This window comes from Podarcis vaucheri (assembly GCF_965113315.1).
Source record: "Podarcis vaucheri genome assembly, chromosome: 4".
NCBI lineage: Eukaryota > Metazoa > Chordata > Lepidosauria > Squamata > Lacertidae > Podarcis > Podarcis vaucheri.
In genome coordinates this window covers 26,857,719-26,881,376 of record NC_138762.1, presented here as the reverse complement: position 1 = coordinate 26,881,376, position 23,658 = coordinate 26,857,719, and the positions used below count along the sequence as shown (strand labels likewise).

At 42.9% G+C, this 23,658-nt stretch overlaps 1 protein-coding gene across 6 annotated transcripts in view; it reads left to right on the top strand.

The window, feature by feature from the left end:
- The window catches only part of SPATA13 (spermatogenesis associated 13), a 106,851-nt gene that overhangs the window by 5,731 nt on the left and 77,462 nt on the right, over positions 1-23,658 (top strand). The window contains exon 1 of one of the 6 annotated variants that reach the window (XM_082220240.1): positions 16,176-16,534. The exons of 2 other annotated variants lie outside the window; for them this stretch is intronic. The gene's annotated coding sequence lies outside the window, so the exon portion shown is untranslated. Of the gene's footprint in view, positions 1-16,175; positions 16,535-23,658 lie in introns of those variants that run through there. 3 more of the 6 variants (XM_082220246.1, XM_082220244.1, XM_082220245.1) reach the window with 3 other exon arrangements.

Below are 23,658 nucleotides of genomic sequence, written 5' to 3'. Positions count from 1 at the left end.
GCCTAGCAGTTCGAAAGCATGCCAAAAAAGTGCAAGTAGATAAATAGGTTCCACTCCGGTGGGAAGGTAAACGGTGTTTCCATGTGCTGCTCTGGTTTTGCTGTTCCGTTGTGCCAGAAGTGGCTTAGTCATGCTGGCCACATGACCCGGAAACACTGTCTGCAGACAAACGCTGGCTCCCCCCGGCCTATAAAGCAAGATGAGCGCCGCAACCCCATAGTCGTTTGTGACTTGACTTAACTGCCAGGGGTCCTTTACCTTTAGCCTTCGCTTAAATAAATATCCACAATTTACTCATATCATGTGCTCCCTGCAGAAGAGCTCTGTGTAACTCAGAAGCTTGCAGAATTTCACAAACAGTGTGTCTTAGGTTAGCCTCACAGATTACTCTTTTTCTGGGGCCAGTGTGGCACAGCCACTACAGATAGGGCTGGGAGAGGCCCCTGATTGAAACTCTGAAGAGCCACTGCCAGGTAAGATAAACAATACTGGGACTAGGTGGACCAATATTTTGATTCTGTATAAGGCAGCTTCCTATGTTCCTATGGCCACCTTCTTTGATTGCGCGCGCACACACACACTGCAGAGTGGTCCTCCGTTGGGAACACTTAGCAGCAGAGTCCTGTTGCACTCATTTCTTGCTTTTGGGCTTCCCATAGGCATCTGGTTGGCCACTGTGGAAGCAGAATGCTGGACTAAAATAAGGCTTTGGTCTGATCCCTCAGGGCTCTTGTGTTCATATCAAGAAGCAATCTTCTAACAATTAGTTCCCATTGAGAGATAGCACCTGAATATCTCAGGCTATTAACATTCTATTGCCAAGTCCAAGATTATGGCCAGGCATTACCTTAAGCCAAACCCATAGTGATAGTTCTATTAACAGAAATCTGATAACATAATAATATCCAGAGGCTGAGCCATGTTAGACTGTTGCACTAAAAACAATAAAGAGTCATTTGACTCCTTAAAGGCTGAACTTTGGGGCATAAACTTCCCTAGACGACACAGCCAATCAGATCCACAATCAATCAGAAGTATATAAATTGTGGCAAGCAACAGTAGAAGTGGTAAGCAGTGAGATCAGGGAAAAATGAAATGCAAGAATTACAGACCGTGACAATTGAACCAGAGGTAGAATGCATGCAAAACACAGAAAGTGACCCCTTAAGAAAGTGTGGTTGCTTTGCTGATTTAGTTAACATTTATAGTGGAAAACTTGCTTCTCTGTTCAGGCCAAGATGAATAGTTTAACTTCTTGATTGATTGTAATTTTGCATTCTCACCCTGAAGTGTCCCTTTGAAATTCTTTTGCTCGAGTATGACCACTTCATGTTCAGCAGCAGAGTGCCCAGGTAGATTGAAAAATGTTGTTCTACTAGCTTATGAATGTTGCCATTTTCATGTCAAATTTGGATGCATTGGTCTGTTTTTCCTGTGTACAAGGACATTGCTGACAGATAATGATATACATTACACTTAAATACAGGAGTATATTTACCTGCTTAAAATATTGGGCATTCATATATGCTGTCTTTCCTTTTTTTTGTCATTTCAGCCCCAGTTAAAGTCTTAAAATAGTTTAGGCTTTTGTTGGACATCAGTCCCATAAATGAGTCCATGCGTGGCTCCAAACTATTCTTATACATGGTAATTTTGAGGATTTGTCATGGGGTTTTTTACCGTATTTTTCGCCCTATAGGACGCACTTTTCCCCCTCCAAAAATGAAGGGGTAATGTGTGTGCATCCTATGGGGCGAATGCAGGCTTTTGCTGAAGCCTGGAGAGCGAGAGGGGTCAGTGCGCACCGACCCCTCTTGCTCTCCAGGCTTCAGGAGAGCCCCACCACCAGCCCCGCAAGCTCGGGGGACAGCGGGGAGGCGCAGCGCGCCCAGGCTTAGCTTCGTGCAGCTCTCCGCAAGCCGTGGGAGCCTGGCCTGGGCTCCCATGGCTTGCGGAGAGCTGCATGTTCTGGGGGCTGGGGTCGGGGGAAGCTCGGGCTTCCCCCACCCCAGCCCCGTGCCTGGGGGGGAAATAATTTTTTTTCCTTTATTCCCCCCCCCCCCCAAAATTAGGTGCGTCCTATAGGGCGAAAAATACGATATTGTTCTTTTGATAGTATTGGAACTATTCAGATTTTAATTGCTTCTGCCCCTCTCTGGGTTCTAAGGATAAAGAGTGAGCTATGTTGCAACCTGGCAGGCAGGGGCCATCTTCTTGTTATGATCTTAACGTATGCTGCCTTGGAAGCCTTTTTGGCTGAAGAGTGAAAACCCTTCAAATATATAAATTAAACAGATACAGTAATTCAAACTATTTGTCTTTCTGCTAGAATTATCTATTCTGACTGGCAACAGGTCTCCATGGCTCAGGGGTTTGACATCACTTATTGCTTGATATTTAACTAGAAATGTCAAGGATTAAACCAGGGACCCTCTGCATATTGTCCTGTTTCATGTGACCCTGAAGCCAGCTGTCCCAAAGCCAATCACAAGGACAGTCAGAAAGGCCAGGCCAGGTCATGGTCCAAAGTCAAATTCCAGGGGAACACAAAAAAGGCAGGTTTCAGGAGAAGTCAGTGGTCAATGCAACTTTCCCACTTTTGATTAGGTTTCTTTTTAGTGTTCACTGTGAGTCTTCACATTAATTGTGCTCTTCATTTAGACTTCTTTCACTTTCTCAAAAACATTTCTTTGAATTCATATTTACTTCTGGAGCAGCTTTTTTGCCCCGAAAAGCCTGATCAAAGTGTATGCATGCTGTCTGTTTGGAGAGAGAAACGTCTCTGCAATTCTCTTTGTCTGCAGTTATTTTGGTATGCTTGATGGGGCATAAACACCCACACAGCATCTCAGCAAAACGTGTATCATGTGCAGAGCTATTAGCCATGTATTAGTGCTTACCCATCCACCTTCCACTGCTCCTGGCATGACTTTCCAGATGGTCAGGCTACTAATGTGCTGCATGTACATAGCTAGAATGCTCTGCTGACAAGCAAGGAGGGCATGCAAGATTAATATTGTTGGCTGCCTTCCACGGCTGTGCCAAGCAGGGCTGAGCTCAAGGGAGGAATCTCAATGGCTGTAATCAGGAGGACCAAACTGTCCACACTCTGCTTTTGCTCAAGAGTGTACATTCTTTAAAGATGCAAGAGGCATTAATCGAGTTCAGCTATCCATTCTAGCCAGGCAACAACACTTGGGGTGAGAAGCTGCACCAGTGAGGGGTGAGGCCTGGGGAGAGTTTTGAGGACCGGCAAAGATCCTCACATCTGAAGTTCCCCACCCCTACTTTGGATGAACTTGTCTTTAGACAAATGAAGCCTTTAACAGTGCATCCCTATCCATGTTTTCTCATAAATCTTACAGTGTGCAATGGGGTTTACGCACTACTAGACTGCAGCCTTGTGAATCGTACCTCAGCTTTCTGCACATTAAATTCCAAAAGCCATTTCTTCTTTTGATTGATTGATTTTTACAATAATTTCTATACTGCTTTTCAGTAGGAGGAGAGAGTGATCTGTCGCTCGAATCCTGCTTACAAGCTTTCCACAGGCATCTGATTGGCCACTGTGAGAAGAGGGGGCTGGACTAGGTGGGCCATTGGCCCAATCCATCAGGCTCCTCTTACGTTCTTAATATAAATTCACAAAGTGCAGAATACAATAGAAGCCTGATCAGCAAACGGTAGAGTTTTCATTCCCTTTTTGCACATTAACTTTCAAGACAAATCCGTCCTTCAAGGTTGAGCAAGAAGAGTAATTTAAACCGATACTTTAGGAGTTCCTCAAAAGTTTATGTGTCTATGACACTTGCATAGCCTGAGGCTGTTGTACCACTCATAAATGTACACCACGTAGGCAGCTGAAGAATCCACAGAACAGATCTCTGATGGACTAAGTTGGCTTTTGAATTCCCAAGATGAGGGCTCTCCACAGAGAATGCCATGTCCCCAGCTGACTACCTCCCTATCAAATAAGTATTTGCAAAACATGGAATGTGAATTATGCAAAGTACTTCTGTTCCTTCAATGCTATGGTCATACCAATATATCTACTACTAGTGCTTGGTGAAGTGAAGGTGTTGCAAAATAAATATTTCAGTGGTGATATTCATTAGAATATTCTATCTTGATTCTGTAAACTGCCCTGAAAGCTCCACTGAAGGGCAATTGTAATATTAGTTGAACCAGACAGTAGTATTTATATTTAAAAATCACTTTAGTTGAATTTTTATTATTTTTGTACACCGCTTTGTAAACATGCATTGAAAAGCAGCATAGACGCATTTCAAATGGATGGGCAAAAAATACCGTAATTTTTGAAGTGAATACAAGGAAAACTAAAAAGGGAATTAAAAACTGTTTGGGATTTGTAGGAAATGATTATTCGCTCCCTATTTAAAATTCTCTACTAGCGTCAGCCCTCTTAAAGTGATAGGGACCTGTAGTAGTGATACACTCCTGAACATGACATTTATTGTGGGGCAGGGAATACCAAATTTACATTACTGTTTGTATAAGTCTAACCTCCCAGATACATGTACATTCATACAATTTGTTCAGCCTCAGTCTTACAAATATATGTTCTGCATTGGCCCCAAATCCCTCCACAGTATTGCCTTTGCTTTTCAGCACTATTGAGATTACCCAGAAGTTGCCACTGCCAGTCTGTGCTGCACTCTTGCCCTGAAAACTGCGCTTTTTCAGGGCCACGCAGGATCTAGACCCGAAAAAATCACTTGGGAGGGGGGGGCGAGAGTGAAGTGCAGGTCACGGGACTCGCCTGGGAGTGCATTCTGACAGATGCATGTCTCATTTTGGGATGTATCTCAATTCACTTGGGGAAGTCCTACTGAAGATGAGCCCTTCTCACTGAGAAAGAGACCACCCCCCCAAAATTTTTTAGCTTCCATCACACAAATGCTTGAATCTTCTGCTTGAGCCATTTGAAAGGGCCTATGGTTTGACCCCAGTTTAGGAAGGATCCTAGTAAGGAAGAACATTTTTAAACAAATGATACGGCCCTCATAAGGTAATAATGGATCACAGCAGGATCTGCCTGGCAAAACACGCAATCTGAAAAAAAGCAGCTTTGCGGTGGCTGGTTTCAGTCACAGTACGGACTTACTGGCAAAAGAAGACATTACAACCCACCAGCGAAACGAAACACAAACAGGTCCTACCACTTCTAAGGCCAACTGGGCAAGAGCCCCAGAGCATGAATGTTCCAGAAGAATAAAAGGGGATTTTCTCTTTGTGAAGAGTCCAGACAACTCTCACATTCCATTAGCAAATCAAATCTCTAGGATGAAACTTACATGAAATTCTTGGCTAAAACATGACTTTCACAAGCAAACCAAGTCAAATGGAGCAGCTAGGTAATTTCCAGGATTTGGGTGACTTTGATTTCTTTAAAGGTTCAAATCCTTCAAGATGGCCCTAATGCATGTAGTATTTTCAGATGCAATCCTAAAGGCTCTCTCACATCCGACATCCTACCAGGCTCTTGCCCAGTACCTGCTTTTCCGTCTATCCCAGTACCTGATGGGCAGAGGCTCCTCAAGATCTCAGACAAAGAGAGAGGTCTTTCACATTGCCTGCTGGATATTTTTTCACAGGAGATTCCAGGGATTGCAAACCCTTTCTCTATATGCAGCTTTGTACTATAGTGCTGTGGCCGCTCTCCTTGCTCCACATGGGGACACTGCAGCGGCAAGGCCAAGTCTTGCATTGGGTGGCTTAATTTTCATGAAAAGGGTTCCTGCAAGAGCATGAGGAGCGTACAATGAGTTCCTCTGCACAGATCACGCAGAGAAGCAGCCCTTGGTCAGAAACACACACTCCAGGGAGCCTTTTACATTATAGAATTTATCCCACAACACCCCTGCCAAAACAGGTATTTTGCAGGTTCTATTTGGAAGTGAAAAGCAACCGCTTGTTCAGCAATTGCATATACCATTTAAAAAGGTAGCAAAAAAATAAAACAGGTGCTTCCCAAAGCAGCTCTTGGGTACAGTTATTTAATTATTAACACAGTTGCATTGCTGGAGTGGGGGTTGCAGAGGTGTTTTTTAAAGCACCCTTCAGACTTTGCCCTTAAGCCTTTAGCAAGCCAAAGTAAACACAGGTTCTGCTGCTTGGATGCTGTCATCAGGTCCTGTTTGATGACTGCTCACTAGCAGGGCTAATGCATTCTCTCTTTTCTCTCGCCACCACGGAGTTCCTGGGAACCCGTGTCCCTCCGTGTATCTCTGAACACCAGTTGCTGGGAATCACAAGTGGAGAGAGCACTGTTGCACTCAGATCCTGCTTTCAGGCTTCTCATAGACATGAGATTGGTCACCGTGTGAACAGGATGTTGGTTGAAATGGTCCTTTGGTTTGATTCAGCAGAGATCTTTCTATGCTGCTTGCCTGCATTGGCAAGTGTTATGGAAGGCAGACGTTTTCTGAATGCCTCAGCTACTACATATTTAACCTGAAGCACCACTTTAGTTAATGGGGTCTCCTGCTGCTGCCGCGCTGCTGGACCATGATTTCTGTTCTCATCCTGAAGCAAAGTTATTAACCTGAAGCACTATTTCTGGGTTAGCGGAGTCTGTAACCTGAAGCGTATGTAACATGAAGCGTATGTAACCTGAGGTACCACTGTACTTGGAAGTAAGCCCTATTAAGGGACGCGGGTGGCGCTGTGGGTTAAACCACAGAGCCTAGGACTTGCCGATCAGAAGGTCAGTAGTTTGAATCCCTGTGACGGGGTGAGCTCCCGTTGCTCGGTCCCTGCTCCTGCCCACCTAGCAGTTTGAAAGCACATCAAAGTGCAAGTAGATAAATAGGTACCGCTCTGGCAGGAAGGTAAACGGCGTTTCTGTGCACTGCTCTGGTTTGCCGGAAGTGGCTTAGTCATGCTGGCCACATGACCCAGAAGCTGTACGCTGGCTCCCTTGGCCAATAAAGCGAGATGAGCGTCACAACCCCAGAATTGGCCACGACTGGACGTAATGGTCAGGCATCCCTTTACCTTTACCTTTAAGCCCTATTAAACATGGTAGAACATCCAAGTAAACGTGAACAAGATCAGCATTCTCATGTTGACTTTAGAAAGTTTAGAGTGTTCAGTGATTTTACAGAACGGTGCTAAATTAGGTATGAAGGCCCATTTGCTACTTTCAAGAACAATGTAAAGTGTAATTAACTCATTTATCCTGTGTTGTTTATTTATTTAGGATGTTCTCATGCTACCTTTCAGTAGAAACTCTCAGGTTGGTGTAAAATAATACAGTGGAAACAAGTAAATGTGTAAAACATTAGAAAAGTAAAACAGCAGAAGTAGCAATTAAAATTAATTGTTATTTATGAAGGGCACAGTCCATTGCAATTTTCTGCGCAAGCATCATTAAAATTAATAGAAGTTGCAATTAATAGAAGAGAGCATGATGGATTGTGCCATTTAAGTCACATGAGTAACAATTGCTTTCCTTAAAATGAAAATACAACCACCCCTAAATACCTAGGACTAGAATTTCTGCAACAGGTCATTAAAATTATATATTTCAGCGCTAAATTTATTGACAGGAATAAGAAACTTAGGATGAGGACATCTCTCCCCATGAAAGTGGAAAGTGTGAGATGAAAGAGCTGAACATCTGTAATGTTGGCATTTTCATTTTCACATTTTGTGTGAACTCTTTTTATCCTCTGCTGAAGTATTCTCTGTTGGCACTTAATTACTGCCAGGTATAATAATGACAGCGTTGTTTTGTTGGTGGCACACGCATAAAATAAAATAAGAATGATTGTGCTTGTACTTAAGAAATTTAAGATTCCTGGGGCAAATAACTGTTTTTCTTCAAATACTGATGCAACCAACCTTACTTAAAGCTGCACAAAGAAGTCTGGGAGGAACAGGTTTGGCTCCCTTTGTTGCCCAGAAAATGCTAGGAGCAAACCTTCCTGGCAGCAGGTTATCAAGTTACAAGCATTACATCATCAGAATATGTTCTCATTTGCAGAACTGTGGCCTGAAGCCATTTCACAGTTGGTTGCTGAGTGGTGCAAAGTTGTGCCCGTATAGCAGTTAACTCTTTCATGGGATATGATCCAGAAGAGCTGGTGTTAAGCCATAATAGGAGGAAGTGAACCACAGTGGGGGGACAACACGCTTTAAAGGGAGCTTGTTTGTTCTTGAGGTGTGTAAACTTTGGTAGGCAATTGCCTTCTTCATTGGATTCATGCCATGGAAAAGGGAGTGTTAACACATTAAGTTAAATAAATCACAAACTAAAACGGAATGCACATGCCTCAAGCCTCTGCTGAAGTGAGGCTACCTGCTTTCCAAAAGCAGAAATTGCAGGGTTTATACTCAGATACATGTGATTTGAGCTGCAGGTTCCTGCAGTGTTCCATTCTTTTTAACATTTAAATGTGAAATGCCCTCCTATGAGAGATACGCCTGGCACCGATATTGTATTATTTCTGGTGCCAGGTTAAAACTCTTTAAAAATTTGCCCAGACACTTTCAATTATGGGATTCTTTTACCTTGTTGAATAGTTTAATCTTCTCAGTTTTATTGCTGTATTTCGTACTGTATTTGTAGAGTTAAAGTCACGGTAGAACAGTTGCCATGGGCACAATACCACCTCACTGCTGCCCACTCCTCCCGCCATAACACTGCCTCCATTTCCTCTGTGGATTCCTCTGTGTCTCTTCCTGCCTCTCTCCCTGCTCTGTGTGTGAGGTCTCACTTACCCACCCATGTGCCAATAGCAGACTTTTATAAGATGTGGGGTGGAAGGACAAGAGAGGACATGTGTCCACCTGTTGACCACTGCAGTGAGGAGCTTCCTGGCATGGAGGGGGCCTCCTGCTGAATGTAGGATTGGGCTTTGAATGCCAGTTGTCAGAGACTGGCAGGGCTTTGACGTGTGTGGCGGAGGCAAGGGACCCAGGGAGTGACCCAGGAGAAGGGTCCAGTAATTTATGGGGTTTGATGCAGGAGCCAATGCAGGTAGGAGAGTCAGGGCAGTCCCAGGTGGAGGATGTGGTGGAAGAAGGAGAGTTGGTTCAAGTGAGGGACAGGTCAGTAAATCTCCCACCTTCTACTGCCCCACTGTCTCCTAGAACTAGGAGGAGCTTGAAAAGAGAAGTCTTAAGTTTTGGGTATGCAACCCATCAGAGGATGGTATAAAAGCCAGAGGAGGTGAGGGACCCTCTGCCGCTGCAACTGCTCCATAGGGCCCAGACCTGTGGATGGATGCCTAGAGGTTAGAAGCACTTTGTTTATCTGAAGCACTGTGGAAGCTGCTGTGTTTCTCTTGCCAATAAAGAGTTAACTGTCTGATGTGTGGCTTCCTTATCTGGGGTACCAGTGGACCAATTACCTACGTATTGGGAAGTGTTAATAATAATAATAATAAATATTTATACCCCACCCATCTGGCTGGGTTTCCCCAGCCCATTGCAGAGAGACACAGATATTTGGACTTTATGCAGCCTGTAGGATCTATAAGGCAACATTATTTAGAAGATTTATAAAGCGGAATTCATACATTCCTAAGACTTTATGTGGGTTTGTGTCTGATAAATAGTCCCATTAATTTCTATATCTGTGATTCACCAAGCACTTAGCATATGTTTAAATCCCATCTACTTCAAACTACTACATGGTAAAATGTTTTTGATTAATCTGGTTCTAAGTGTACAGTTTGGATTGATGAAACCATTGTTCAGATATTAAAGGCATTGGCCACAATCCAAATAAGCATCCCCATGCCGGCAAGACAGACTTCCTCTTTGCTGGCAACAGAATGGGAAAGAGCCCTGGGGGCTCCTAGAGCACCATTTGGGAAAGCCAGCATGGAAGCATATGGGGATCTGGATTGCAGCCATTACCTTTTAATTGCATTCATATATCCCCACTCTTTTTTCATACTCAGAGCTAGTATTGTCTTGGTCTGGCTGTCCATACATCATTCTTTTCTCCTTGACTTCTCTCTTTGGCTATTAGTGATGTGGGATTTACATTTGCTGACCTGATAAAATGTTAATTATAGTTCTGACGCACTTGTTGAAAAAGTATAGGAACCATATGAGAATTAATCCACTATGCTAATATAACCGTTTAAAAAAGAGAGCTAGGAGTAGCCAGGAAATCTTCTACTTCTTTTGTTCCTTAATACAAAAGAGCCTAAGAAACACCATCAGCCGTGTTCTGTGAGCTTTGACCAAATAGGTTGCTTGCTTGAATTAATGACAATGCAAAGAAGACTGTCCATTTAGGTCTACCTTTCCTATTTGGACATGCATCTTTGGGCAGCTGCTTATAAGCACTAGCTAGTGTATTTAAAAAATGTTTAGGGTTTTTTTTAAACCAAAGCCCCATTAATTTCAGTGCTAAGATTAAGCACATAAAAGTGTTTTACTCATGACATATACAATTTTCAATCTTGGTTTAGTTTAGTTTATTAGTCAACCGAAAAGGTTTAAACTTTCAAGAAACATTAACAACTTGGCACAAAATGTAATATAAAATAACAAAAAATCGTAGGACAGACCATCATTCTGGCCATCAGTCATTTGAACCTCCATAAAAGTGTTTGAACCTGGTAGTGAATCTAAACACAGTAAGGACATTGTAATCAGAAAGTAATAACTTAATTCCCTGAGTGTCATCAACTCCCCTGACCTGAGTTTAGCAACCCCTCAAGCATGTTTTTTAATTGGCAGTGGCACAGAACCATACAGCCTATAGGCATGTGCTGCTTTTGCAGTTCACTTTTGTACCGCCCTTCTATTGACTAGGCAAAATGTGAAAGTGGGGAAAGTTTGACATGGTTGCACTGTGAATGTTGTTTGTATTTACTATGGTTTTTGGCCCAAAGGCCCCCAAAGCAATGCCCAACATTCAATAAGAACAACATGGAAGAATGGCGCTTGCAATATTTTTGGCCTCTTGGGATTTTATAAGAATTGATTCAGTCCTGCAAGTACTCAAGATATGTTAAATCTTATATTTAAATACTGAATGTATTCTAGCTTATTGCAATATGTTTATAAGATAAAGTTTTTCTATTTAAAAAGGAATTTGATTCAGTCCTGCAAGCTGTAAATTTTGGAACATATAGATATACGTACAAACATCTTTCCTCACCAGATTTCATGAAAGGTTTCCACAACTGGTCAGTAGATTCTTACTGATATTTTATTCTTGGGTTATCACAAGTGAAGCCATGATTTTTGTTGGGGGGGGGCAGGCCTTTTGTTAGGATGGAGGCAGAACCTCAGTTAGCTATGTATTTTTATTGATGTTTATTGATGGGGAGGCAGCTGCCCCTCCCTGCCCCCCTTGGCTACGCCCATAGGTGCTCATAAGAAGAAAGTAAACATCCATAAGTACAATATTTTGGTTGAAACCTGCTCTAGATAAGCAAAACTAACATTGAGCACATTCCCGGTATGTATTTTTCACTAGGAATGGTATGTTAAGCAGACCTAGTAGTATCTTATAAAATACGAGTCAGAGGAGTTGCAGTTGTTGTCTCACTTGGGCTATGTACACTTTAGTGGCTCAAAGCGCAGTGAGGTTGCCCTCCCTCCCCTGCTGCATTTCAACGCACATTCTTGCATTGCTGTACAAACCAGGGAGAGGGTGGGGATATATTCACTCGAAACCTAATTTGTTTCCCTACACCAAACTCCAATTCACTGAAGTTCTAATCTGCGCATGCGCTGTACTTTGCACCTGCGCAATGACTGCCCGAAATAAATTCATGGGCCAGGGTGAGTAGCAAAAGAGAAGCTCCTGATTCATAAGTTGATCTTTTAGCCACTAGCTACACCAGTTCCTAGTCTTTTTCCTTGTCCTCAATGGAACTCAAAACTGTTTAACTCCTTAGATCATGCCCACCTAATAAATGGTGGGCTAAAGGAAGATTATGAAGTTGTTATAATGATACTAGCATAGCACTTGGAATATTTCATTGAATCATAGAAGAGTTGGAAGAGACCACAAGGGCCATCGAGTCCAACCCCCTGCCAAGCAGGAAACACCATCAGAGCACTCCTGACATATGGTTGTCAAGCCTCTGCTTAAAGACCTCCAAGGAAGGAGACTCCACCACACTCCTTGGCAGCAAATTCCACTGTCGGACAGCTCTTACTGTCAGGAAGTTCTTCCTAATGTTTAGGTGGAATCTTCTTTCTTGTAGTTTGGAGCTTCACATACATTATCTTAATAATTATTGTTAGAACTCTGCAAGATAGGCTTATATAATCCCCATACTGCGGATGGAAGGGGTCGATAAGGTCTGAGAGATAGTGGCTTTCCTACCACTGCCTAATGCCCACATAAGAAAGAGGGATTCCAAACTCACAGCTCAGACTTCTACCAACTACACCTTTCAACAACTGATTCTACCTGCAGTGACCACCGGTATGTAATTACACCCATTCACATCATCAAACACACTTGACACCTTTTACAAAGGCAAATGGCTTTAATCCGAATCTGAAAGTGATCTAGCAGCAGTATAATTTTAGCCCTTCATTCCTTGGAAGCACTCACATATCTGCATGACAGATGGATGCCTCAAACAGGAGCTGGCAACTTTTCTTCAAATACTTACATTTGGTGAGAGGAAGGCTTAATTGAGAGAGAAAAAGGAAATGGTTATTGCAGGGTGGACAGAATGTTCTGACTAGCTGAGATGCTTAAAAGCACAAATGAGTATCCAGAATGAACTGCAGAGATTTGCATCATTTGTGCTTTATACCTCTGATGGCACCCTACCTGTACCCCAGTGTTTCCTGAGGGTGTGCCGCACAAGTGCCGGATGTATGTCACGCAAAAAATAATGTGCTTCGTATTTGAATCATCTTTATAGGTGACTGCACATTGTAATGCAAGTAGATTCTGTGCCCACGAGGTGCCTCAATACATGCCAGGAAAATCCTGTGCAGCATGGAGGCTGCAGTCTGCCCATATATGGGCTGAAACATCATCCCATATGATTATGCTAGGATTCTTCACGTTCATCCCAGCCGCAGCCCAAGTAACTGGAAAATCCCAGAAGCAGGGGTCTTGCTAGGCACCATAAAGTTCCTATGGTACACATTTGCACATGCTAGTTTATATGAATAGATGTCTCTTGGTCACTCAAGATGGCTGGAGAATAGGGTTGTGCCAACAGTACACTTAGTGGTGTGCCCAATCACCTTATAAGGCAGCCTTTGCCAAAATGGGGAAGCCAAGGTTGGCAAAAGCTGCAGTAACCAAAGTAAACTATATTAAAAAATAAGTTTAAGTGGAGGGAAGGCAGCAGGGAAGATGGGTCTTAGCAAAAGAAATATGAGCAGTGCTATTTTTCTAGAAAAAGAGGTGCCGGAACTCACCATGAATGCCTCCATTGTTCCCTTATAATGGCAATGGTGCCCACCTGAGATGTGCTGGAACTGAGTTCTGGTGCGTTCCAGCTGAAAAAAAGTTCTTCATATGAGAATATGCAGGTTAGCAAACACCACCCCTTTCCCTCTCCCTCATGTTGAGTCAACACCTGGAGGGAAGGTGAGAACAGGTCTAGAATGGGCATAAGAGTATGCTGCCCATTTTAATCCAGGAAAATGTACTCTGTTTTTGTAAATGCTGTTGTATCCACCAGACATCCTGCCATTGAAAAGAAACTAATCTGCTTGCTTTTTTTGTTCAAGGAAAAAAAGGTCCCATTATACATAAGAAAACATGGCACATATTTTTGCGTTGTCCATTTTTGAGACCTGTCCTCTCTGCATCCACAAGGATTCAATGGTTTGTTACACACTTGAAGTCATTTGTGGAGATTGGCAGAAATCTGTTAAGCAAAATAGGGTTTAAGAATATTACCCTGAATGACTGAGTTCATGTGGCACTATTCCAAAACTGAATTGACTGTTTTTAGCATCCAGCGTCATCACAAAAATTTGTGAGCCCCACCCCACAATAGGTGCAGGAGATTACCCTATTTAGGTTTGCAAATTATATTGCACTTGGGCCAAAGATGACTAAATTCTGAGGATGAATGTAAAGTGGTTAGGGACACAGTCTTCCTAAGCAGCTAAAAAAGTATGTATAAGATCACATTCTGATCTTCACATTAACTAGTTGAGAAGAACAGCCGCATACATGCACACATATCCGCTTTCATACTTACATTCGCCAGCGTGGATTAGGAAAAAATACCACGCTATGGGGAATAAATCAAGCCACCCTCAGGAGGAATCTGTGGGGGGGGGGGAAGGATAAACCCACTTTTCATCTTAACTGTGAGTATAATGGTGATTTTGGAAAAGCACAGACAACAAATTTTACTTTCTCTTTTAAATTTAAATCCAACACAAAGTGCCTTAAAGTGAAGAAAAAGGAAAAAGGCTATATTCCACCACAACATAGTTGTCAACTTTTCCCTTTTCTTGCAAGGAATCCTATTTGGAATAAGGGAATTTCCCTTAAAAAAAGGGAAACGTTGACAGTTATGTATCATAATAACAATTGTTAACAGTTAACAATTACAAATGTTAACCTGCTCTATTTTGTATAAATGGGTTCCAAATTTCATTATACTTTCGCACAAACTTGATTTTCATGATTAAAACATATTTCAGCATGACATTTTAAGAGTTGACATGTATTCTTCTCTTCATCTTTAGATGAATTTGGCTGATGAACTTGGTTTTATCTGCTGGTGCTTATTCTGTTTTCTTTTGTAGTCTGTTTCTAAAGTTTATACTTAGTGGGCTGTGTTCAATGGTGGCTTTGCCTTCACAGAAAGCACTTCTACTTGCGCCACGTAGGCACCCAATTTTCACTGATACAGTGGTGCCTCGACGAGTCTCTTCGTCTTGCGTTTTTTTCGTCTTGCAAAGCACGGCTATTAGCGGTTTAACGGCTTAGCGGCTTTAAGAAAAAGGAAACAAACTCGCAAGAACTTGCAAGACGTTTTGTCTTGCGAAGCAAGCCCATAGGGAAATTCGTCTTGCGGAACAACTCAAAAAACGGAAAACTCTTTCGTCTTGCGAGGCATTCGTCTTGCGAGGCATTCGTCTTGCGAGGCATTCGTCTTGCGAGGTACCACTGTACTTCTTACCTGCTGAACCCCGCTCCATGAAAAGCTCCTCCTAAGGGCAGGGAGACCCACTGAAACAATATGGAATATGGTGCAGTGGGCTTCCGTAGGCAGGAAGGATGAGCAAAAAGTGCTTGAGTGGAAGCACTTTGCAGTAAGACAAAACCACCACTGGATATGACCCAATATTTCTTAGTTTAAAATACAACACTTGTAGAGAGTGGGGAGCAGAAGTGATTTTGGGGTAGCATGACCAGATCAGCCGCACTGGGTACCAGCGCCACAGGAGGTACCACAACAATGATGTAAAAGCAAGAGCAAGAGGTGTGTGTGTGGGGGGGGTGAATTTTAGTGTCACACAGGGAGCCGATGAAATTTGAGAACCCAAAGTTTCCCTGTGGGAGGATTATTATTATTTCTTAGAACCTACCCTTCCCCTCATGAGGAAAATAAAAATTGGTAAGGGGAGTATTGACGTTGTTATAATGGTACTGGATGTTCTGCCAACTTCCGAGTTTTGGGTTGTGGTGGCCTATAAACAATACAATTGGTATTGCTATTCTGAAGTAGGAAGGTGTGCCTGTAAAGAAAGGCAAAAATAATTGAAATAAAATATTTGGCATGATTCTGGAATTTGGGGGAGTAATGCCCTCTCCAATTCCAGGATGTGGGGTTCTCTATGTCTGTCGTCTCTGCCCCTTCATTAGGCTGGGGCGGAGGAGAATGTGAAAGACACCTCAGGATCCCTTTTCCCCACAGAAAATAATTGGGAGGTTGGCCTGGCCTAGCCTCCTGCAGTTCTCAGAATTGTGCCTTTTATTTCATTATGTTTTGCATGTAGCTACAGACTGCTACAGGCCGAGGCGTACTTCCTTTCCATCGTGTTCATACAAAAAAAAGAAGGGGAGGGGAACCAAAACAACCCCGGGGTGGTTACTATGCCAACAAATTACGGGAACTGGGTCTATGATTCCTGAAGGAAAGAAGGCTGCAAGTCTTAAGATGGCAGAGGGAGGACAACAAAATTGAGAAGCGTGCTCGTTTCGTGCTTTCACACTCCGTTCCCAGTCCTGCCGCCGCCTACACCGGAGCGAGGCGAGGGAGGCAGGACTGGGAGCGAAAGAGGGAGGAGAGGTCGGCTCCGAGGCCACTGATTGGCGGAGGAGGCTGGCTGCTGGAAACAGCGAAGTGCACTCCGTACTCAGAATCCATTTAAAAAGCTCGAGATACCGACTGCACTTCGCCCAGGCTTAGGAAGGGTAAATATTAGTCACAGGACCCGAAAGCTTAGCTGGTGGTTTAGGGCTTGCGGGGGAGAGGAGAGGCTGAAACAGTAACTTTTATTGATATGTTGCTGGGGAGGAAATAATTCGGGATCCGTTCCGTATTGCTGTGAGGAACTTGCAGGTGCCTGGGGTTTTCCCTGCCTTCTCCACAGACAGGTAAGAGAGGACTGTGGTGTTTGCCCTCCTCTGACTTTTTTTTTGCTTTTCTCCTGTTCTCTGGAAGTGTGTTGCAGCCGTTTAAAAGGCGAAGTGGGCTCACGGTGGCACGAGTCGTGGTTTGAGTGTGGCGATTAAGCTGCATCAGCCGGGTGCTTTTGCACCCAGACGCGTAGAACTTTTTAAAAGATCTGTCGCAATAGTGTGCTTGTGCTTGCTGCTGCATCTACAGCGGAGACGGATAAAAACTGAAAGCCCGAGGGCGCGCACTGGAAAGCAAGTCTTCGTGTGCTCAGTTAGCAGGGCTCGAGGGAAGGTGTGTTGTGCGGGTGCTGAATCTTTACAACAAATACAAGTTTTATTTAAAAAACAAGCCAACAAACCGGAAAGAGGTTTTAAAAGACTGAAGCAGACTTAGCTTGCAGTGGTGTATTCGGGTCCAGATGCTTAATTTTGATCATTGATGCAGTTTGAAATCTTCCAAAGTTCGGAATTTATGGATATACGAGGTATATGGATTTGTATGTATGTCTGGGTGCCTTTGGCTACAATGCCATTACAGTACAATACTTGCTTATTTGGGAGTAACAATTTGACACACACACAAACTCCTCCAGTGTTAATGAATCCGAGGCAGTCAAGGTGTTTGGTTAATGTATTCAGGATTAGGGTGCAATGTCTCTAGTAACTTCTAAAAAAACTAAATGGCATGTTCAATTACACGAGGAGAGTGTTATTTACTCAAGATTACCTTGATTTCATGGCCATAGGATGAATGGGCGGAAAGCAATTTGTGCAAATTTTATCATCATGAATAACATAGGATTTGGATGACTGAATATTTATGATGTGGATTATCTGTATGTACTGTACCTACTTGATAAAAACTGAACACACCACCTGTGCGTTAGGCAAGCACTGATAATGTACATGCCCAGTATTCCCACTTCTCCTTTGACATTCATGTTTCATGTGGTGTTAAATTAGTGAAGTGGGGAGAATGGATTGGCTGATGAACAACAAAGTATAGGGGAACATAAGAACATTGTTTAAACATGTTGTTGAGTTTTAAAACAGGGCAGATCCATTCAATAGTCTCCCTTCTATCCCTCTAACTCCTCCCACCCACCTGTCTGCTCCTTCCTTCTTCCCCAAGTTAACTTCACAGCTCTTAGCTGAGCTTTCTGTTTAGATCAGGTACACATCATACATTTAAGGGACACACTGCTCTGGGACTGTAGCTTGCTAAGGGTTGTCACTGTAGCTCTGTGAGGGGTGGACTACAGTTTCCAGGAATGGGGGTGGGAATGTACTTTAAATGCAAAGTGCATATGCAGCCTTTGTACCATTAAGCAGGGCTCATGTGTCCCAAGAAATAACTGAAAATCTTTATTAAAAGCTTGAGATAATAATAATAATAATAATAAAGATGTAATCCATGCAACCAGGCATCCTGCTTTTCCAGGCACATGTGCGCTATATGTACAGTTCAATTTGTATAGGCCAGGGGTCTGCAACCCGCGGCTCCGGAGCCGCATGTGGCTCTTTTACATCTTTGCTGCGGCTCCGGGGCAGATACTAGCGAGGGGAGGAGGCGCATTGTGCGCCCCGACACTCCTCACTGTGGCGGACGCTGTACTGGCTGTGACGTCACATGGCAGTGCGTGCGTTAGTCACGCACCGTCCCGACGTCACCTTCCCGCCCGCTGTCAGCTCGTGGCTCCGGAGATATATTTGTTTTAAATGTCGAAATGGTTTTGCGGCTCCCAGTTGTTGTTTTTTCTTCGGAAACGGGTCCAAGTGGCTCTTTTTGTCTTAAAGGTTGCAGACCCCTGGTATAGGCCCTTGTTGACACAACATGAACATATGCAAGTTGGGAGCAGGGATAATGTATTTGACCCTGTTTCTCTCAAGTGTATGGCATGTTGGAGGTAAGGGGTGCCAGAATATCTTTTGGTGCAAGACCCTCATGATTTTTAATTGGTCCTGCTCCCAATAAAGCAGAACAGCTAGCAGGGCAAGACTGGTAAATGTTCCCAGCTAATTCTGCAAATTGCAGTATTATTTCTCTATGGTCAAGCTCCCCACATAAGAGAAATTGAGTGATGGGGCAGACAGTGCTCATGTGCTTTTGGGTAGTTCTCTTGTGAATTCTTAAGTTGATGAACAGGATGAAGACACAGTGGCTCCTTGCCTGAATTGCCACAGATCCTAGGTTTTTAATTTTATGTGGCTTTTAGTGTGTGTGCATGTATAATTATTGTAAACCACTTTGATATTTTAAAAATGAAATTGCAGTATACAACTAATTAAACAAACAAACAAAATAGAGGCCTGATGAAATTGGCAGGAGCTGTTCTCTCGCCTTTCTCTTAGAGACCTCTTAGAGACGGAGGTTGAGCCTCCAGATTACTTCTCACCTCTCCTGCTTTCTACTGTGGTTCCTTAAAAGACATCATGACAGAGACCACAGAGCATTATTTTGAAATTTTAGTGGTTTCACATATGTTAGTTGGCATAAGGCATGATGGTAAATGAAAGCTTGCTTTGTAGAAATTGTTCAGGAACAGTTTATCCATGTGAAAGTATAACTCCAGCAAACCTGCCAAGGCCAGTTAGACCTTAGGTGATCTCCTGTGCAATTGTTGGCAGGCTATACAATGTTAGGCTGTTTGGGTCTACTGTAATTCTTGCATCCAATTTATTCAGGATATCAGAAATCCTGTGAGCAATGTAGCTTTCAACTTGGGCCCAGTTTCTTTTCCCTTGCTATCAACAACCAAAGCTGGGTGCGTTCGTTATGCTCCATAATGTACTACCTTTTCACTTTATCAGAGCCTGGAGGAATGTGCTGCCAAGAAGACACATTACTGTACTGTGTTTAAGACCTTATCTATTGATTTATATTTGGCTTGAATCTATTTGCCTTACTGAAATCATTAGGATACTAATTTTGTGCAGAAAAAGATTTTGCCAGGAGTATTCTTTTAGATCAGGGGTGGGAAACCTATGGTTCTTCAGACGTTGTTGGACTCGAGTTCTCATCAGCCACTGCCATTATGGCAAATGGTCAGAGATTATGGGAGTTGTAGTCTTAACAGCATCTGCAGGGCCACAAATTCCCCATCCCTGGTTTACATGAATAAGGTATTAGTGAGGGGTGAGGCAGCCTACATGTTACCACAAAGGCCTCTTCATTCCCAGTGAAGAACAGAAATTCCCAGTATCAGCCTCTGTGAAAGGCAGGCAAGAAGAGGCTTGGGGATTGGCTAAATGAGGTGTAGTTAGAACTTTCTCCAGTAGCATAGATATGCCTTGCCTCTGCTTGCTACAGAATATGTTCCAAGAAGTACCCAACTTGTACACTCCCTCAGTTATCCCAGGCACAGGTCCACACTGTAAAGCTTTGTATCTCAGCACTCTTTCTTTTAACCCCAGAGTCCCGCCCCCCCCCCCAAAAAATCCCCTGTTCAAACTGCAATGCATGGCAATTCAGGTTCTCCACAGATTGCCATTTGCTCTGATTCAAGAGGTAAAGAGCAGGTTTTCGCAGGGAAAGCTCTAGAGTGAAAAACAGAGTGCTTGGAAATGCAGGATGTGGTTTGGAGGAAAGGTAAGTATGGATAAGCCCTAAGATTCTAATTTAGGTTTATCGCTATCCAAACAACACCTGCCTTGTACAGCTAGGATCAGATAGACTCAGGACTAGTCTTCACACACAACAGTTCTTGTAAGCGATGGATGGGTGAAAAGTTAGAGATCACCACACCTTTATAAGATGAAGAGCAGTTCATTACTGCTCATTATTTAATAACTGGGAGGGGAGAGAGCCTGCTTATAAATCAGGCCTACTTTTCAAATCTCCTCAGCCCCTGTTTCTCTAAACATGAACATGGCCTCAAGGTTGAGGAAGCTTTCTCTCCTCCTAACCAAGAAGCTGTGTTGCCTCTCCTCCCCTATGAATCTGACTTGTGTCTCAGAAAAATGTCACTGTGTCCCTTGAAGAAGTGTGCATGCACACGAAAGCTCATACCAAGGTATCTGAAGAAGTGTGCATGCACACGAAAGCTCATACCAAGAACTAACTTAGTTGGTCTTTAAGGTGCTACTGGAAGGATTTTTTTATTTTGACTATGGCAGACCAACACGGTTACCTATCTGTAACTGTGTCCCTTGAGTACAGGAAGAGGGGGCATTGTTTGCTCTCCCTTGGGATAATCCTGTTGATGCTCATGGCTATCACAACATTGTTCTCAACACTTGACTTTCCTCCATAGGAATAATCAGATACAACCTTTTATCTCTGTGCTAACATTAGATGTATGGTTTTATTTTCCAAAGAACTAACATCTCAAAAAAATAGCTCTTGGCCAAGAGGTGGCCTGCACATATAAGGAAAATGTGTAGAGACCAGGGCTGGAATGCTTAGGTAATTGACTTGCCGGTTAGCTCAGCTGGTTAGAGCATAGTGCTGACAATGCCAAGGTCATGGGTTTGATCCCCATGTGGGTGCATATTCCTGCATTATAGGGCGTTGGACTAGATGATCCACAGGGTCCCTTCCAACACATATCTTTCTATGATTCTACTGGGACAAAATGCAACGCTAGACATTGGTGCAGACCCACCATAGAAACAGGAAGAAAAGGGGAATTAGGCCTACAATTGTAAACATACACACTGGATAGTAAGTCCCACTGGACAGAGTGTCACTGGCTTTTAAATTAAATTTTAAAATAAATAAAAATGATCATCTGCTTATTGGTTAAAAAATTTCTCCAACAAATATGCACAGGATTGTGCTGCACGTTCAAAAAAAGCACTGGTACAGACAAACTCTTAAATACTGTGGTGATGAGGTTTAATTGATCTTAGCAATCTATGTGGTTATCCATACACAAAAACATACTCTAATCATTGATCTGTCAGCATAAGGTGACAAAAGTCCAATTTTTGTAAGATTAATCAACCTGTCACACCTACGAGTAACACCTGAATCAGCACACAGTGCAGTAATAAGGGATCACTTTTCCCTACCTTTTTTGCTTGACTCCACTGAACCGCCACTGCCCAGCTGTGTCAGGCATTTCGTTGAGAACTAAATTGGACCCTGCTGCCTTTAATAACATTTTAATGGCTCAAGCCGTGTATATCCGGCTCCTTGTAGTGTTTTTAAAAGGTCCCCACCTAGCTTCGAATGAATGCTTCAACTTATAAAACAAAAGCTTGTGCGTGTGGGGTTGTTTTCAACTCTTTTATAAAACGCCTAATGCAAAATTCACACTGGTTTCCCTAAAATAAAAATGAGCTTCTGGCAGCTTTTCTACACTTCAGACTTATTTATACTCTGATTCTGGCAGTAATTATAAAGAAAATGTAGTACTGTATATATATTTTTAAAAGAGCATCAACGTTCTGCCTATACTTTCCCATGTGAGGTTCAGTCTTAAAAATACCCATAGATTCACAGTCCACCTTCTCTCTTTTATCCCATGGGAACCATCATAGGAACATATGAAGCTGCCTCATAGGGTGACAGACCATTGGTTAATCTAGCTCAGTACTGCCCGCACTGACTGGCAGTTGGCTCTCCAGGATTTGACAGAGTTTTCTCTCATGCTCACCTGAAGATGCTGGGGAGTGAACCTGGAAACCTCTGCATTCAAGCATAGACATAGACATAGAATTGTAGAGTTGGAAGCATCATCTAGTCCCACTCTGCAATGGAGGAATATTTCACCCAATATGAGGCTCAAATCCACGATCCTGCGATAAAGAGTCTCGTGCTCTACCGACTCAACAGACGCTTTTCAACTGAGCTACAATCCTCCCTATGGCCTATACCTCTGCTAAGCACCGTATTTTTCGCTCTATAAGACGCACCAGACCACAAGACGCACCTAGTTTTTGGAGGAGGAAAACAAGAAAAAAAATATTCTGAATCTCAGAAGCCAGAACATCAAGAGGGATCGCTGCTCAGTGAAAGCAGCAATCCCTCTTGCTGTTCTGGCTTCTGGGATAGCTGTGCAGCCTGCATTCGCTCCTTAAGATGCACACACATTTCCCCATACTTTTTAGGAGTGAAAAAGTGAGTCTTATAGAGCAAAAAGTATGGTAATTTTTTTTACTGTTCTACCCATTTTCACTGATCAGAGAAAAGAGAAGAACCCTGAAAAAAAAGAAACTACTTTGTCTTTTGACGCCCAGTACAGTCTGAAATATCATTCATGTGCAGCAGTAGAAACATGCCAAGCCCATCTGAGAAGTAGGCGTCCTCCTACATCTGATGTCAGATACAGACAGCACGTTCACAAGATTTCCTGTCCTTCAGGGCTGTGGTACAATTAATTACTAAGTTGGGCAGGTATGAACCAATTCAGCACCATAAAGCTATGATTTAAACAAACAAGCAAACAAGCATGAAATATTTTCCCATATGTATATACTATATATGAACATCGGTTCTTAACATTCCATCCGACAGCATACATTTAAAGCTCATTTTAGGCATATGACTTGCCCCCCAAAATCCCGGGGAACTCTAGTTTACACCACTATAAGGAGTTAGGTGTCTTCTAGTAGGAGATGTTGTATGGGCTGACTTGTCCATGTAGAGTTAAAAAAAAGAAAAAGTGGAGAAAGAATGGTTGAGCACATCTAATAAACTCTTGTGGGCACCATAAAATACCCATTTCACAGAATTAAATCTGGTCACACACACACACTTCTTGGGCACCTTGTGGGGGACTCCTGCTCTAAGATGTAGGCCCAAACATGCATGTGCATGAGAGACATTGTATGAAGGTATCTGATAGGGGATAACTTGTATAGAGAAAGTTTTGATACAGTAGAAAGGACACAGCATGGTATGGACTATTAACAGTTATCAACAGCACAGTCAGATGCAAACCAAGTGCAAAACAGCTAATGCAGACTAATTTTCTATATGTCAGTCACAGAGAGTCCCACCAACAGAGCTGGGGAAGATGTCATGTAGATTAATTGTTTCCAGCTCTTTCCCTTTTCTCTTTGTCCACTTTAATGCTGTGTAATAGTTTTGTGTCCTGCTGTACTAGTGTGCATAATCACTAGCTGTTCAAACGCTGGCCTCCCCAGTTAAAAGG